This window comes from Oryzias latipes, chromosome 17, assembly GCF_002234675.1.
Source record: "Oryzias latipes chromosome 17, ASM223467v1".
Classification (NCBI taxonomy): Eukaryota; Metazoa; Chordata; class Actinopteri; order Beloniformes; family Adrianichthyidae; genus Oryzias; species Oryzias latipes.
In genome coordinates this window covers 22,570,378-22,587,237 of record NC_019875.2, presented here as the reverse complement: position 1 = coordinate 22,587,237, position 16,860 = coordinate 22,570,378, and the positions used below count along the sequence as shown (strand labels likewise).

The 16,860-nt window shown below is 39.2% G+C and overlaps 1 protein-coding gene across 1 annotated transcript in view; it reads left to right on the top strand.

Annotated features, from left to right (window-relative positions):
• Nucleotides 1-1,871: 1,871 nt before the first annotated feature.
• Nucleotides 1,872-16,860, top strand: part of LOC101172023 (leucine-rich repeat and immunoglobulin-like domain-containing nogo receptor-interacting protein 3) — a 43,873-nt gene continuing 28,884 nt past the window's right edge. Inside the window, exon 1 of the mRNA XM_011486706.2 lies at nucleotides 1,872-2,371. The gene's annotated coding sequence lies outside the window, so the exon portion shown is untranslated. The remainder of the gene's footprint in view (nucleotides 2,372-16,860) is intronic.

The window sequence follows — 16,860 nt, the reverse complement described above, 5'->3', positions numbered from 1 at the left end:
GTTGTTGTGCTTGTAGGACTCAGGCTCCAGCATGTAGTGTAATGGGCTTCACCTCTTGCCACAGGTCTTCAGGACAGACTTCTCCTTTTCTCCTGCAATGAGCTGTTACTGACCTCAGGGGCAGTCAGTCTGGCAGGAGGAGCGTTTCTCTCACTGTGTTTCTATGTGTGCATGCATGTGTGCACTTCATCCTCACCACCCTGTGATCTGATCCACTCTGACAAGGCCAGGGACATACAGAATAGAACAATAAAGCATTTCTGTTTCTTCTTCTTTCTCTTTCCTTTTCCCTGTTTTTGGTGACACAGGAGAGAAAACGGGATCAAACAGAATAAACATCTTTGAGAATATCAAACCAATCGTACGTGTCTCTTAATTTATACCACTTGCCTTCATGTTGGATCCTAATTCCAATTATTTGCAGGATCATGAAGCATATGAGTTGAACTAAAAGTTAGGATTTCAAGGAGCTGCAACACCAGAGTGGAAGCTCCAATGTCTGGTTAATGTTTTTTTTATACACCACTGTCAAAGATTGTCAAAAAAGTATTAGGTAACTCTATAAAGTATGGATTTAAGTAATAAATGAGAAAGTTTTTAAATGCAGTAAATTTAAAAACAAGTATTATAGTTTTTTACTCTTCTAGCAGATTGATTTCTTTATTAGACATATAACCTTCTGACAAGTTAAAAGTAAATCCTGCATATTATAAGAAAAGTAAGATTAAAATTGCATTTTTGAGCATTTCTTTATTGAAACCATTGTAAATGAGGAGCAGACAAAAAATATATATGCAGTTGCAAAAAGCTTGTTGGTGTGACCTGGAACCTACAACTCCAGGCCCCATTCTGATGTATCCACTTGCAGACAAATAGATCCATTTTTGTTGCACCACTAATGTAAGGTTGGGGTTGTGAAAGGCTGTGGGAAGTGGGGACGGGCTTATTTCGTGACAACAGTCCCTCCCACTCCTCAGAGGTGAGTTTTCTGATGAACTCCTGCTACTCTGGAGAAACTATGTTCCAGACAACGACACAGGTTTTTTGATTTAGGCTAAAAAAAAGGCCTATGGGAAGGCTTTTAAAATACATCAAAAGAGGATCAGAGTGGGACTTTAAAGATGTTGGTCTTTAAATGATCAACAACTTTTCTCTCCATTCTTGGATTTATCTGACCTGGTACCAGAGAACTGCACATAAACACCATAAAAATTCTTGTTACTTATTCTGATAATAATAATTGTAATACTTTGAAAACATTTACTGATGTTATACAAAGATAGATTACATCTTTTGAAATGTGTTTTATGTCTCACAGCAGTTACATTGTTTTTTTCCATTATTGCTATTCTAAACTGCCTTTTTCTCCATTTTTTTTTACTTGTCCTGTCCAACAGCTGGGCAAACAGATGATAGCTGAAGGCCTCTTGTGTTGGAAATATTTTACTTTAACAACAGGGGTTATGAATCTTCTGACAAACCAGAGGTATGTCTGAATAAACCCTTTTTGTAATCGAGGCCAAACTTTATTTATTTTAATCATATTTGAAAATCTTTTGTGTTGGACCGTACGCAAAAGGAAAGGAGGGAAGAAGAGAGAGGGATGTTAGAGAAGGGGGGATAGGAAGGTGATTATCCTTTTTCTCCATTTATACAATTTGTTTCACGTTTGCTGATTGATTGACGTCTCACTTTGTTGTTCTTTGCTCCTGCCTGGCTGTTTTAGACTCTCACCAGCATACGCTCTGCAGCAGCCTGCATGGTGGAGCAAACAGCGAGAGAGGGGAACGGATAGACAGTGACTGAGGAAAGCAAGGGAGGGGGTGGAGAGAGAGATGAAGAATTTGCGAACAGGGAGAGAGAAAGAGATGAGAAGCATGTGAAGCCAGAGCGGCGCTCACACTCAAGAAGCAACAGCTACAGCAACAGCCTCCTCCTTCCCCATTCCTCCTTTCCTCCCCAATTATCCCAATTCAGTGGGAGATGGAGGGCATCCCGAGCTGCTGAGAAGCACTGACCGACTGAACGAAGATAAAAGTCTGCGTTGTGGGAAATTTCATTACTCATTTTATTTTATTTTTTGTGTGTGGAGGAGACGAGCAACAAGGTTGATGTGCTGGAGAAAAGCCTCCTGGTAGGAGGGAGAGCAGCAGAGAAAAAACGGGAAGAAAGCAAACGACGACCGGGTCTGACACTGCCGCCGATTCCAAGGTCTGAAAGTAAAGCAGAGTGAGGGGGCGCAGAAGATCAGAGGGCTCGCACGTGTTGGGTGGTGACCCCCACTCGAGGACCAAGAGGGGAGGAAAGCAAATTCAAACAGGGACGCAGCTGGAAAGATGGGAAGGCATCGGGGAGCACATTTCAGTCCTGGGTATGTTCATTCATAATACACACACTTGGGCGCAGAGACATGCACATTTTAGCCTCAGTGTGTTGTTAAAAATAGAGTGCAGACACTCTTGAAAACACAAGTGCGTGTTTGTTGATCTTTTGGGCTGAAGACAACCCACACTGACAAGACTTTCTAGTCGCTCTCAAAATACTTAGTACTAAGGGAAAATAGCTGAGGAAGAAAGGATATTTGTGTTTGTTTTGGTATGCCTTTTTGCTGCGTACATCTTGTTCCGAAATTACTGTTCAGTATCTACAGGCATTCTTTTCTAATAGGGTGGCAGGCTGTCTGAGTGATGCATGTAAATAATTTCCACTAGTGGAACATTTTCATGTTTCATGTGGCAACACAGAGCCCGTTTTCTGGCTCATTTCATTAACTTTACACACCACTTGTCAGCTTGAAGCATCATTTTCATGCAAAATGTAAAACTTCACTGAATACATTTTTGCATCCTGGTTAAATCGGAGATGATGTGACCTTTTTCTATGCTACTCTTTAGGAGACAGTGACTCTTAATGAAATGAAATCCTGTCTCACATAGTGGCATCAGGCCTGTGACAGCTGTTCTGCAAGACATGTTTACCAACCTGTCCTTACTGAACCCTATCCCTTTTTTGTCTTCCCCAGTCTTCTTTCCTTCTCAATTTCTGATTATAGATTGTCACTTCTCTTCTTTTTTCCCGCTGATCCAATCTCCTGTAGCATTGTCTTGCGACCAGCAATTACCCACACCTGAATGTTCCCATTCAGATGGCATTAATGGCTGGTTTTCTGGCTTTCTTTCTAGCAATGGAATTGAGGGATGAAGGGAGATTTTGTGTGTCTTTTTTTATGGTTGCTTTTAACCTGGGCACCATTCCTGCTGCCGGAACATAGAAGCACTTTGTGTTGCTCCTGAAGGTCGAGAAGAAAAGAATGAGTGGTTGGTGAGAGCTGTGTGCCTGAGCATTATATCATCACAGTCAGATTTAAAATTGTATTTGTCACATGCATATTTGCTGTAAAATGGTTTATCCGACTGTCTGGCATGTAAACGTTGGAAAGATGAGCTTTGAAAGAGGTAAAGAGTGGATATTAAATTACTAATTGATATTTAGGATAAATAAAATAAAGTGGAATATAAAAACAAGATACAGTGCAATATAATAATAACTTATTGTAATATAAAATACGGTACATTTTAAATAAAAAGTATAAACTAGTAGTAGATTTTTTTGAATATGTACATTAATGCGGTAAGGACAGCTGTTAGGATTATCTTATTTGGATCGTGACTTAATCTCTTCTAATTCTTGTCCTAGCTAGAACAAAGCTAGAACAAAAATAACCACTTGTTGGTGTTTCAGCTGCACTCCTTCCTCTCTTCATGGCTTTTTGCAGCTTTTTGTGGAGTAAAGATCTCTTTTATTAGCTTTCTTCATCATTTTTCACAATTTAACACACATTCACACCTTTTTATAAACACTTAAAAACTGGAACGACTGTTTTGCACAAAGCAGTATCCTTATCTACAACATGTTAAAGCTTTTTTTATGTTGTGGTAAATGAATTTTTTAGTTTGCTGGATCTCTAAAGAAAGAAAAAATTTAAGGAGAATACAAAATTAGAAATTGAGAAACCAGAACAGTGACAGAAAATGAAATAACCTGAGTTTAAAGTGATTGTTGAGGGCAGCAAGTCAAAGATGGAAAGGTTTGAAGCTTGACAGAAAAAGTGGGTCATCAGTTTGGCTTCTGTGTTGACAGGATTTTATCATTGAATGTAGACGGTGACATCAAGATAAAGGAGACATCCCACCACTCCAACTGGTACAAGTTTTTAGTGAGCTTGAACCACATAAAACAGAATTTTGCTTTATAGTTTTGACACTCACATCAATTAATTTGACTTCCATTGTTATATTATTTTTGAGTATCGTAGTTCAGGGCAGCCAGACACCCTCATGAGTTGTAAATAAGGTGTTTTTGACAACAACAAAAATGGCACCAGTGGGCATTTCTAAGACTTTAAAGACAACTCTGCCAAAAGCTCTTTATCTACCCGAGAGAAATTAGACCCAAGCAGCCACAGTGAAAGAAAACCCTTTGAAAAAGCAGCAAGGCCAGAGAGCAGAAATGGAAGCAATCACCGAGACCTGCTGAGATGCTTTGCCGCTGATTTGGGAAGTAGCAACCTGGGGATGAAAAAAATGAGCACACAAAGAAAATGCCAAAATGAACATCATGTTCACCCTTAAAACAGTAGGATGATTGCTCATTGAAAGTTTTAGGTGTTAAATTTGAGTTCTGCAAGGTCACAAAGAGAACACAAGTAAATACCTCTTCTTTATGCCACATTTTAAATATGTCCCCTGCACAACTTCAAACCTCGCCAAATAAAGCCTGATGACGCTTTTTTTTGGTACAAAAATTGTTCCATTATTGCTGCCTTTGAAGTCAATACCAACAAATAGAATCTTATATCCCTTGTGCTATCTTATGGAGTCCAGATGGACCCCACCCTTACATTGACGTCCTTACCAGGACAAAGGTGGTTAAAAAGGTGAAGAGGATTTTATGTAATCCATGGACATTAGTGAAGATCGCAGATTATTGAAAAAAAAGGTTCAGCGCACTGTCTTGTGGAATCGAGGCGACCCCATTCCCAATGTTAAAGTGCATTGGATTGCACAAGGTTTATCACGTACTGGAATCAACGATGCGACTAAACACATTTACACGTCTTTTTTAAGCAGCCATAAATTATTTCTAAACTTGTAAAATCTTGTCAGATAAATGCATCTAGACATTAAAGAAAAACACAATTATAAACAACAAACCACAACAAGAATCAAGTTTCTCATGCACGAGGGAGAGGAGCAAATGTGTTGGAAAAGGTCCACCACGTTTCTCTTCTCAAAGGGCTGCCCCTCCCTGTGCTGCTTTTATTAAGAACACAAGAAGGAGGTAACATTTTCAAGACAAAGAGGAAAAGTTCATTAGGTGGTGTCGTATAATGACCCATTTGGTTGGATTCTAACTTCAAACAGTATCCCTTATCAGCTCAGGACAGTGTGTCGTAAACCCCTCATCCTGGGTGGGAGATGAGAAGCAGATGAACAAACACACAACTGTTTTCAGAAGAGGTAAAAAGGTCAATCTGAGTTAACATTTAAACATACATTTAACCAAATACATTTAAGCAATGATAATAATAAAACAAATTCCTTCACAATCTATACTGACTATAGGGAAACATTTAAAAGTGCCTGCAAATGAATAAGTTTTGATCTATTTTTCTGTTTATTTAGTAAACTTATTTTGACACTGTTAAAAGATTTGAATAATTTACAGTATGTAATATAAAAAAGCTTCAAGTTTGGGTCAAAATCAGGTTATTTTGCCTCAGATAAAAAAGCAAATTATTTTTGAAAAAGCTTATTGTATTTTTGGGCGTCACAAGTAGCATGGAGCTGCTGTCATCAGTCCATCTGTCCATGCTGGTGTTGCTGCCTGTAGGCAGTGACAGACAGTGAGACTATGAGTCACCAAAGGGGGAACGTTGGTGTTGAAAGGTGTCTGGAAAGAAAGAAAAATCGAGCTTTACACGAACATTTTTATTTTATAAAGTTCTGAACCACATTGTTTTAAAATAACATTTTAGAATAGAAAAAACCCCTCCAATAGCTAGACCTCCTCAAGCTTCATGTCTGACCATAAGTTTTTAATGGACTTCAGGAGAACACTACTTGACATAATTTCTGTAATCTAGACATAGATTTATTTATGCTGGTTTACTGGTTTGTTTTTGCTTTACTTTGTTCAAAATAAGAAGAAAAATAGTTGTTGTTATTTATAACAAAGTTACTTGCTGTAATATAAAATAATTACAATACAAGGTCACAAAAATAATTTTCCATCAATATGCATTTCCCTTTACAGCTATTTCCTCTTGTTTTATGAATTATGACTCCATCTTGTTTTGATTTGAATAAAAATATGACCTTTGTTGCAGGGAAATCTTCTTGTGATTCACTCGGTGAAATTCATACGTTTGTCTTCTGTGCTGCTTTGAAATGGCACCACATCTACCTGGATGTATCCAGATGCTCTAAATGTGTGTTTCTTAGCTTGGAAAAGACAGCAGATTCATATAGTGTTTGTTATTTAAACTACCTGGGAGCGTGATTGAAAAATTAATTAGTTTTCATGTATCTTGTCTTTGTTCAGGAGTAAATGTGCTTTGTTCAATTATCGCTTTGCATTATCTTTAGATTAAAGGCATGAACATGTGGCTTCATAGTGATGTGTAACAGAAATGTTGATTTTTCTTCAGTCCTTTAAAAAATATCCTCATATAGGTCTATGTTTCTTTTTTTAGAAAGCAGTAGGTCCTTTCTCTGAACGTTTGGTCAATTAATAATCAGGCATCAAGCAATAATCTTAAAAAAAAAAAACAATCAGAGAAAACAGGGTCAGCGGGGGCGAAGAAACATTTATTACAGACAGAATAATGTGTGGGAGGATAATAAAGACTGGTTCGCATTAAATAGGCTTTATAAACCAACAAAAATAATTCTAATGTGAAAGTTTATATAATTAGGCTTGGCCTCTGCAAATGCAAGTCCTTGTACATTTTAAGAAAATTGTCCAGTTGTCTTAGTTTGATGCTCTTGCTGATCAGGAGATGATGTCAACACCACATCGGTTCATAGAGCAGAGTGCAAGTAAAATACTAAAAAAATTGCACCTAGTATATCTTTTGGCTCATCCATAAAGATGTTACACTTTTACAATAGGTGCAATAATTATAAAAGCAAATAGTGTTTAAAAGGTTTTAATGTGTTTTATTATGCCTTGTGCAAAACTTTGACATACAACATTTTATGATCTTGACTATAACTGCATCAAGCTTCTTTTGGAAATAATAATAATAAAAAAAAAACGTTTAAACCACATTAAAAGGCACAAAAGGCAAACAGAGAGGTACAATATATCCAAACACTGGGTTCCATCACATTATTACTATTTACCTTAAATAAACTTGATTCCATGAGCTTTCAGAAGAGAAGTGGTGTGGATCCTATTTAACACAAGAAAAATGGGATGAAAGTTATGGGGAAATTATAACTTCAGGGAATAAACTGCGATGATTGTCTTTTAATAGAGGAAGTGGGCAGATGCAGGTTGGAGAGAAAAGAGCGTATTAAAAACGTCACCAAGAGAGGCAGGTGTGTCAAAGAAGCTTTTGATCTCTGTGTGAACGCGTGCATGCATGTGAACCTGTGCTGTGTCCGTGTCTGCTGAGGGGTTATGACCAACCTTGAGAGATGCATCAGTGGTCTTAAAGATGTCCTGCATGGAGGATTGCTTCTATTAAACTGCTGAACCATGATTGAGGTGACTGCATGGACAAGGGCAAAGATTCACATCCCTGACGCCCACAGCAATGCTCACACATGGTAACTTAAACACATGCACGCACCTGCACACCCAAACACACAAGCTGTGAAACCCTACAAGACTGTGGAGTTACAATATGGAGCTCTTCGTTGCATCAGAGATAGACCTGAATTAAATGCTTTTCCTTCCAGTATCGTTCATCTCCAGCGGGTTTTTACCACATGTGCAAAGGTGTGTGTGTGTGGCAGGATCTAAGTCAGGAATGGAAAATGGAAAAGTAGCCAGCATCATCTAAAATTCCGCTGAAAATGTTAACCTCCTTCGTCAGCCTGCAACAACCTCAGCATTTCTTCCTGTAGCTCTTTTTTTTTCTTCTGCCACTTCCTTCATCACATATTCTCTCTTATATTTCCTTTTTCTGCCTTTCATTTTCCATGCTGCATGCTTTAATTTTTCTTTTCACGGATGTGTCTTTTTACCCGTGACCTGCGGCTTCAGATTTTTGTTGTTTATTTCCCCATTTAGCTTCCGTCTTTCCGTCTCCTGCACTCGACCCATCTGTCTTTCACTTCTAACTGCCTTTGATCTATTCAGGAAGTTTTAAGGTCACCTGCTCTCTGGCTCTTGTAATCAATTAGCATTTGTCTGCCTGCATCACCGTTCAGTGTGACACAAACATCCCTACAGTCATTCTCATGGTATTTTAAATAAATGCTCAAATTCAATTAGGAGATAATTAAATCTTTCCCTTCTATTTGCAGAAACTTGCCTCCTTTGAGGAATACAAATTCCTTGATGGTGTGTTCATCCTATTCTTGAGTTAAAGAGCTCAGCGCTGCTTTGAGAGACAGAAGAGTTTGCGTTATGCTGCCTGTCAGCTTGTTGATGCAATTAAACAAATAGATAATACTGGCTCTTCACAAAACTGTTGTCTGATTTAGAAGAAAGCTTTTTTAAAGCCAAGAAAGCAGCCTGCCCAAAGAGCTTTTTGGGTCTAACTGCAGAAAGCAAAAAAAAATGAATCTGTTTGCGTGAAGTGGCTGTCAGCGGCAATTGTTGTTGCTGAAACAAGTTTGGCTCTTTTGCTGTCTGAGAAATAAAAATATGCCTTTATCTAATGAACTGTCTAGCTAATATTTAAGCAGGCACAGAATTTTATATTTATGAAAGTCACAGTACTTAGGTTCAAACAACAGTTGGTGGCAGAAAAATGAAGTAATCACAGAAGTTTCAACTCTTAAAATTGTGGATACTGTGTTTGTTCTGAGTTCTGACCACGGTTTGCATGAAACTCTGTTCATACCGAACTTGATTCCCGTGTCAGGGGCATAAAGTTTCAATGTTAAGTCAATGTACAGATACAAGCAGTGTTCCTCCGACACGATTTAAGCTTTGGGCCTGGCGCAGCAGTCCAGCAGCAGTGATGCACTGCAGTGCATCACTGCTGCTGGACTGCAAATAGAGCATCACTGCACTATTTGAGAGTTGCGGTGAATCAAGAGTTCACACATCTGAACTCTGGCGAGGTTGACGCGTCACGTCGACCAATCAGAGACTCAGCTTTGGGCACCTGACGTGCTCAGTGACTCGATCAATGGGCTAATATAGAGGATCCATGCGAGCGTTCTCATCCTGAACTTCCATTCATCCATCCATTTCCTTGTCCGACAACATTTTTAAAGTTGACGAACTTAGACATGGCGCTCCATCAGAACAGAAAGAGGTTGATTTATGGTTCAGACATTTATCCTGGTTACTTTGATTAATGTACTTGTCAGAGAACAGCTTGTTGTGCAAAACATCCTTAAAAAATTCAACATTTAAAACTTTCAAACCTTTTGGAAATGTCAAATTAAAATCTGCTACAAAGGTTCTAGTCAGTCTAAATATATATTCTGAAATTCATCTGATAGGAATATTCCATTAACTACTTTGAGCAGTTTATTAGTATTTATGATTAAAACAAATAAACTGGTGGGATTATCAGATTTTGCAATAATGAGATGTAAAGCCATATTCAAAAAAAGTATTTAAACAATTCAGTCTCTTATCTCCTGATCCCTGACAGGATTTGGCTTCAGTAAAACTGTGCACACCCCTCATCCTTTGTGCTGCCTGAATTCAACACTGCTGTTTTATTGAATATTAACATGGGTCATGAGGTTTGCAGCTCTGCTCACCTGCGCCTCCTGCCCACACAAATGTCAGAGCAGGTCAATGCGTTGATTTTTAGAAATGGGAGTTTGAGAAAGTGTGCCTATTCTTTGCTGTTTTAGGTGAAGGTATTGCAGGTCAAATGGTACCTCAACTTTTAATAGCGCAGCTTTTTTAATTGCCACCCACGAGACATTGCAGCTCCCTTGTTTTTACTTCACCTGCCCCCTTCCTCTCTGGTGGGCTGGAATGTGCCGGTGTGAAAAAGAGAGGGTGTTGATGTAACTGTGAACTTTTTACTTGTAAGGTTTGTAGTCGTGATAACCTTTATTTCTTATTACAATGATTGGCCTTGATTATCCTTAAAAGTGCTTCTGTGTCCATGTTCTGTGTGCATGCTAGTGTGTGTTTGTGTACGTATAACAATCTAATGCCATCTGATCCTTGGAGCAGGGGGGAAGTTATTCATTAACTCCAACAGCATGACTGCAAGACACAAGCACTACAGGAGTGTGAGTGTGTGTGTAACAATGTCGTTTCACGCATGAAACCAAGCAGTCTGATTTGTTTCATTCCTCTTTTCCTCCCTTGACTCTTTCCCTCTGCGTCCGCATTCTTCTCTCTTTCATCTGTGGTTCTAACAGCTCTTTGATCACAGGAACTCTGTTAAACAACATTACATCGGTATTGATTCTTCTACTAATTCCTGAGTTTGTCAAGGCACAATACAAACCTCATTTTCCTGTCGAGAGCAGGGCTCAGCTAAAGGCTGTGATGGAGTGTTGCGCCCTGGTCCTCCAAATTGGATTTCAGTGATTAAAGTATCATTTCTTGAACACTGCTGACTGCTCCCTGCAGCCAGCAGTGTGGTAACCTGCAAGAAAGGCAAAAGAGGAAACGGATCAAAAGCGTTATTGGTTGTAGTTTCGAAACACAAAAATAAAAAAAGATTTTTAAAACTTGCCAAAACATGGCTAGAAAGATTGCCCACAAAACAGCAAAATTTGAACAACCCTCCTTCAAATCTCAGTTTTTCAAACTGTTAGTAAACAGCTGCTTCTATTCTGTAGAATCTAAAAGTCCACATATTTTGTTGTGACCTGAGCTGAACCGTACCCATCATTGGTTCTAATCCTGTCACATTTCAGTTTGTGATGATTCATTTCAGTCTGTCTCAGTATGGTAAAAACATTTTCTGCTCCTTCTGTGGAATTCACACAGTTTTCTAGCAGACAAAAACAGGTGGTGTTTATCCTTTTCCCCCAGAAACCAGTTGGGTGGAGGAACTTCCTTCTTAACAGAAACAGAACCTAAACAAAACCCGACTCAGGAAGTACAGAATCAACGGCCCCAGTTTAAACACAAAGAACACAAACAAAAACATCGCAAAAGTTGGGAAATCAAGTGCAGAGAAGCAGAGATAGGGGGATAAGTAAAGAGCGTGACACTGATTTAAAGTCCAGGTATGGTCAACTTGTGCAAAAATCCAAAGCTTCATATTAAGATCACGTGGAAAAGCTACTGTTGTGTATGTTGCTGAGCATGATCAAGATGAGCCAGAGCACACAGCTAACTGTGCACACGCAGGGGCAGGTATGCTCCAATTGATGGAAGAGCTGATGGTGACTTGTGCTTAGTGCCGCCAGCGTTTACACTGAAAACATGAGAACCGTGAAGCAATGTGAAACAGTGACCTGGATGATGAACGACATTTCTATTTGCGTCACACAGACAGACAGATGAGTGTGAGTGCACAGCTCAAGATGCACTCTTAAATAAGGCAAATGGAGAGACTGCATTGCTCTGGGCATTGTTGTGCTGGAAACATTAGCATCTGACTGTGTGTGAATGTTGTATTAAACCACTTTTCAAATAATTTACAGGCCTCATACTCTAATGAATGTTACTTCTCATTTATAGTAGAGGAACATTTTTAAAGACCCATTCTGATATCTTTTTAACATGTTTTTCTTGCATTTTTCTGATGATGAAAGAAGAAGATAAAGAAAATTAGGGTTAAAACTGCATTTCTGAATTTTCCTTAATCGTTGTGAAAAACATGCAGTTTGAAAAATGGCATATTTGTGATGTAGATATTATACTGGACAAGCGCTAACTTAGAGGTGAATTTCTAATGAACTCCTATAGAAACTATGTCCTTAAAAAACAGCTTGTTTTTAATTATTTGCCTAAAAATGGCATAATAACAATTAAAAGACCACTGGGAGTGCTTTTAAAATAGATAAAAGGAAGGTCGCAGTGGTTCTTTAAAAATGTTGTGAAGTTCATCATCTTAAATGCTACAGATATGCTAGACCACTGCAGTTCTATTTGTCTGTTTTCATATCTATATTTGTCAAAAATAATGTTTTTCTTTTTTTGGAGAAAAAGCTGTTCTTTTATCCTTTACTCCAGCCCAAAAGCCAAACATGCACACTATTACAGTAAATGATCAATAAAACACTGGATCATTAATTCAATTCAATTCAATTCAATTTTATTTGTATAGCCCAAAATCACAACAACAGTTGTCTCGATGGGCTTCGAAGTAAAACATGAAATCAAAAGGATCACGAATACAAAGAGTTCAATAGAAAAATACTAAAATGAACTAACAAACTGACTAAGCTATACTGGCATCCCTGCCCTTAGACCCCCCTTCGCGGTAAGGAAAAACTCCCAAAAAAACCGGATTCCGGAAAAAACGAAGAAACCTCAGGGGTGCCCACATGAAGGAGGGATCCTCCCCCAGGACGGACAGGCGATTTACCAGAACTCTTAGAGAAGAATTAACTTATCTAAATCTACAACTACAAATATAAAAGTCCAGCAGACGAGCTTCATCCAGCCGTGGTTGTGGGGACAGTCAAAGGCGCGAGTCGAGCCGGAGACAGGAACCACAGCCAGGTGTAGGAGCAGGAGCAAAGGCGAGGTAAACGGTCAGGAACTGGAGCACGGATGAGCCAACTGGGGTCTGGAAGCACTCCCACTCCCCAGGAGGGGAGAGGAAAAGAGGGACAATACATGAATCGCACTGCACCAAACAGAGGCATGGAGAACTAAATGATAAATTATGATCAAGAATAGAGGAGAGGAAGGGTAGAAGTAAAAAAGGAAAGAGGACAGAACCCCAGTGCACCATAGTTACCCCAGCTTCAACTTCTAGCAGCCTTTTAAAAGAAATAGTTATTATTAAGTTTAATTTAAACAAACTAACATTAAGTTAAATAATCTCTTAATACTAACTAGTCTGAAAATAAGCCTGTCCAAAGAGGAATGTTTTCAGTCTAGCTTTGAATGTAGAAACTGAGTCGGCCTCTCTTACATGAGCTGGGAGTTTATTCCATAAGACAGGGGCTTGGTGGCTAAACGCTCTACCTCCAACCGTACTTTTACTAATTCTAGGAACCACAAGCAGTCCTGCATTTTGCGAGCGAAGTGTTCTGATTGGTTGGTAAGGGACTATGAGGTCCTTAATATAGGACGGGGCCATTCCATGTAAGGCCTTATAGGTTAACAGGAGGATCTTGAACTTAATTCTAGAATCAACTGGGAGCCAATGGAGCGAAACTAACACAGGAGTGATGTGATCTCTTCTGCTGGTTCCAGCTAACAATCTAGCTGCTGCGTTCTGAACAAGCTGGAGACTTCTTAAGGAACTCTTAGGACACGCTGCTAACAAGGAGTTACAGTAATCCAGCCTCGACGTAACAAATGCATGGATGAGTTTTTCAGCATCACTCTTAGAAAGTATATTTCTGATCTTAGCAATATTCCGCAGGTGAAAAAAGGCAGTTCTACATGCCTGAGATATGTGAGCCTTAAATGATAAATCCTGGTCAAGTAAAACCCCAAGGTTTCTAACTGTGGAATTGGGGGCTATACTTATACCATCCAGGGAGACTATCTGAGCAGACAGAGCATCTCTGAGGTTTTTAGGACCAAGTATAATGACCTCAGTTTTTTCTGGGTTCAAGAGGAGGTAATTAATTGTCATCCAGGTCTTGATGTCACTGATGCAGGCGTTCAGTTTCTCTATCTGGTCATTCTGGTCAGGCTTCATGGATAAATACAACTGCGTATCGTCGGCATAACAATGAAAATTAATGCTGTGTTTCCTGATTATGTTTCCTAGGGGTAGCATATAAAGCGTAAACAGGATCGGTCCCAAGACTGAGCCCTGTGGGACTCCATAGTTGACTCGAGTGCACTGAGAGGAATGGCCATTTACATTAACGAACTGATACCTATCAGACAGATAGGATTTAAACCACTGGAGAGCAGATCCTCTGATCCCTATGTCCTGCTCTAATCTATGGAGTAAAATACCGTGGTCGATAGTGTCAAAGGCAGCACTGAGGTCCAACAGGACCAGAATAGAAAGTTACCAGCCAGGTCATGTCTTGTCCACGTAGCTCCATATTGGTCTTCTTTTTCAAACTGACAATGTATTAATGCTAGCAAAAAATAAGAGAAAAGAAAATAATATGGGGATTTTTTAGTTTTTAATGGCTAAGTGATGTGTCTGTACCACAACTTTTCAAATAAAAGTTTTCTTTTCCTTGGTCAGATGGAGACACAGATGACAGACTTTAAAGACCCTTTAGGGCAATTTGTTATATAAGCCAAAAGTTGTTCAAATAAATAGCAACACTTCAAAAAGCCCCACCCTTATTCAAGATACTGACCAGATGTCAGGATGAATATATGACCAAACAACTGACCTTGTCAACTAACTGCTGAGTAGAAAATATCCATAAGGCTTTTTAAAAAAAAAAACTTTCTCATTTACTAGTTAACCCCAACTTTTCCTTAAGACCTAATAAATGAAGATGGACTGAATTTCTGTGTTGTCCTTCAGTGCTGACCCCATATTAACGCACACACAGAGACACACGCCAGTTGCACATACATTTTGCTCAGAGGGAGCACAGATTCAGACATTACTTCTGCTTCACTGCTGCACAAACAGGCTCGCAGAGGCCTAAGGACGATTCACCATTAGCGTGCATATACATGCACACATAGACATACGCACACATTCACACTGTCTCCATCCCTGTATGTCTAAAGGCCTGTGTGGGGTGCGTGAGGATGGAAGCACATATGTGTCGCTTTGTCCTTATTATTTGTCACTTATAATAAAGAGAACGATCGTTGAGTTAGAGTGTGCATAAAATATCTGCAGGATTCTCATGGTGTTTAAAGGTTAGCCGCATTTTTGAAGTGAAAGGACTCTGCTTGGATTCTTCCCAATTTCATGAACTAAACTGCCTTGAATCATGCGCTCCATTGCAGGCTGAATTCTATGTTTGGCACCAGCTTTAAACTGGTTTAGACTTCTCCCCCGGTGGCAAGGGAGCACGGGGCATTTTATTAGTATACAGAAACAAACAGCAGAAATGTAAAGCTAAGTCCACTGAGAATTCCCAGCTCAGAATGTTAAGAGCCCAGACAAAAGGGGGCTCTTGAAAAACACTCAGTATTAAAAAAATGCATCTTCTTGTGCACAGACTGCATGATGCATTGCTGCACATGACTCAGACTGTTCCAGGCTGTAAAAGTGGCTGGGTTTGCCAGAAGGAGCATAAACTTATGCAGAGTTGTTTTTTCACTTCTCTGCATTTCTGCCTCTTTATCAGAAAACTATTTGGCTCTGGTTTTTGGGCAAAATGACAACCAAACCCAACTTTTCCCATGTTAAATTGTAAGAGTGGTTGATTTTGATTACATTGAATAGGACGTGACATGCTTTCGTAACAGTACATGGAGGGGTTACTTTATGAACTGACCTGGTTCCTGTTACTCTGGTTTATTGGAGTCCCACTCCAATCATCTTTTGATCTATCGTAAAAGCGGTTCCAGTGTTCATTTGATTATGAATACGCAGTTTTTGGCCTAATAAAAAAAACCTTATTGTTTTTTAGGACATGGTTTCTGAAGAGCGGCAGTAGTTCATAAGAAGTGAGCCTCTGAGTGGTCACCCCATCACCAAAACCTGAGAGCTATCTGTTCACACTCTCTCGCTAGCTTACAGCTCCTCACATCCCCAACCTAACATTACTGGTGCAACAAAATGGGAAACAACATTGGAGATATCCAGCCGTACATGGATCTTTACAAGAGGATGCATCAGAATGGAGTGGAGCAGGTAGGCTTGTGGCCCGCCCGTTGTATTTTCTACGTCACAAATACAGTATTTTTCAAAAAGCATTTTTTTGCCTGTTCCTGATTCACAATGATTTGAATAAAGCAATACTCAGAAATGCAATTTTTTGATTATTTTCAAAAAAATGCTACTAGAACATGTTGAAAACCCCCGAAACACAGTTTTCATCAGAGTGGGTCTTTAAAGGTGTCTCAGAAAAGGGGTTGTGGAGTTTCTCCTTGTTACAAGCATTGGCACTCATTTTTCCTCCTTTTAATTGAAAGCAAAGCAGGGCTAAACGGTGAACTACTGTCACATGTTGGCAGGTTGTTGCTTGTTGCTGCAGCTTGAGCTTAAAGTGACCTAAAACAAACGTAAAATTCATTTTAATAAAACACGGCAAAAAAACATTGTGCCATGTCCCTGCAAGCAACGACAGCAAGAAATGAATTTGTTTTGTGGTTTTGAAGATGGCTGTTAAACTAGAAAAAAACAACTTACTTTTATGAAATGTATCTGACTTTTATTTTTTTTCCTACTCTAATGTAAACGAATGTTACGGGAACGGCTGTTAATCTTCTAGACTTTTCCTCCTGACAGCTGGAAGTCAGCTGAATGATGGCCACATTCTGTTTTCTGCTAAAGCTTTATGCGACGAGGAGCATCCACACAAAACATATATCAAGCTGTTCCATAAGACCACCAACTGTACTCTCTTGCACAGACTGCAGCTTAACAAGCATTTCTATAAGGTGATGAGATGAAGGTTTTGCATATTTAAA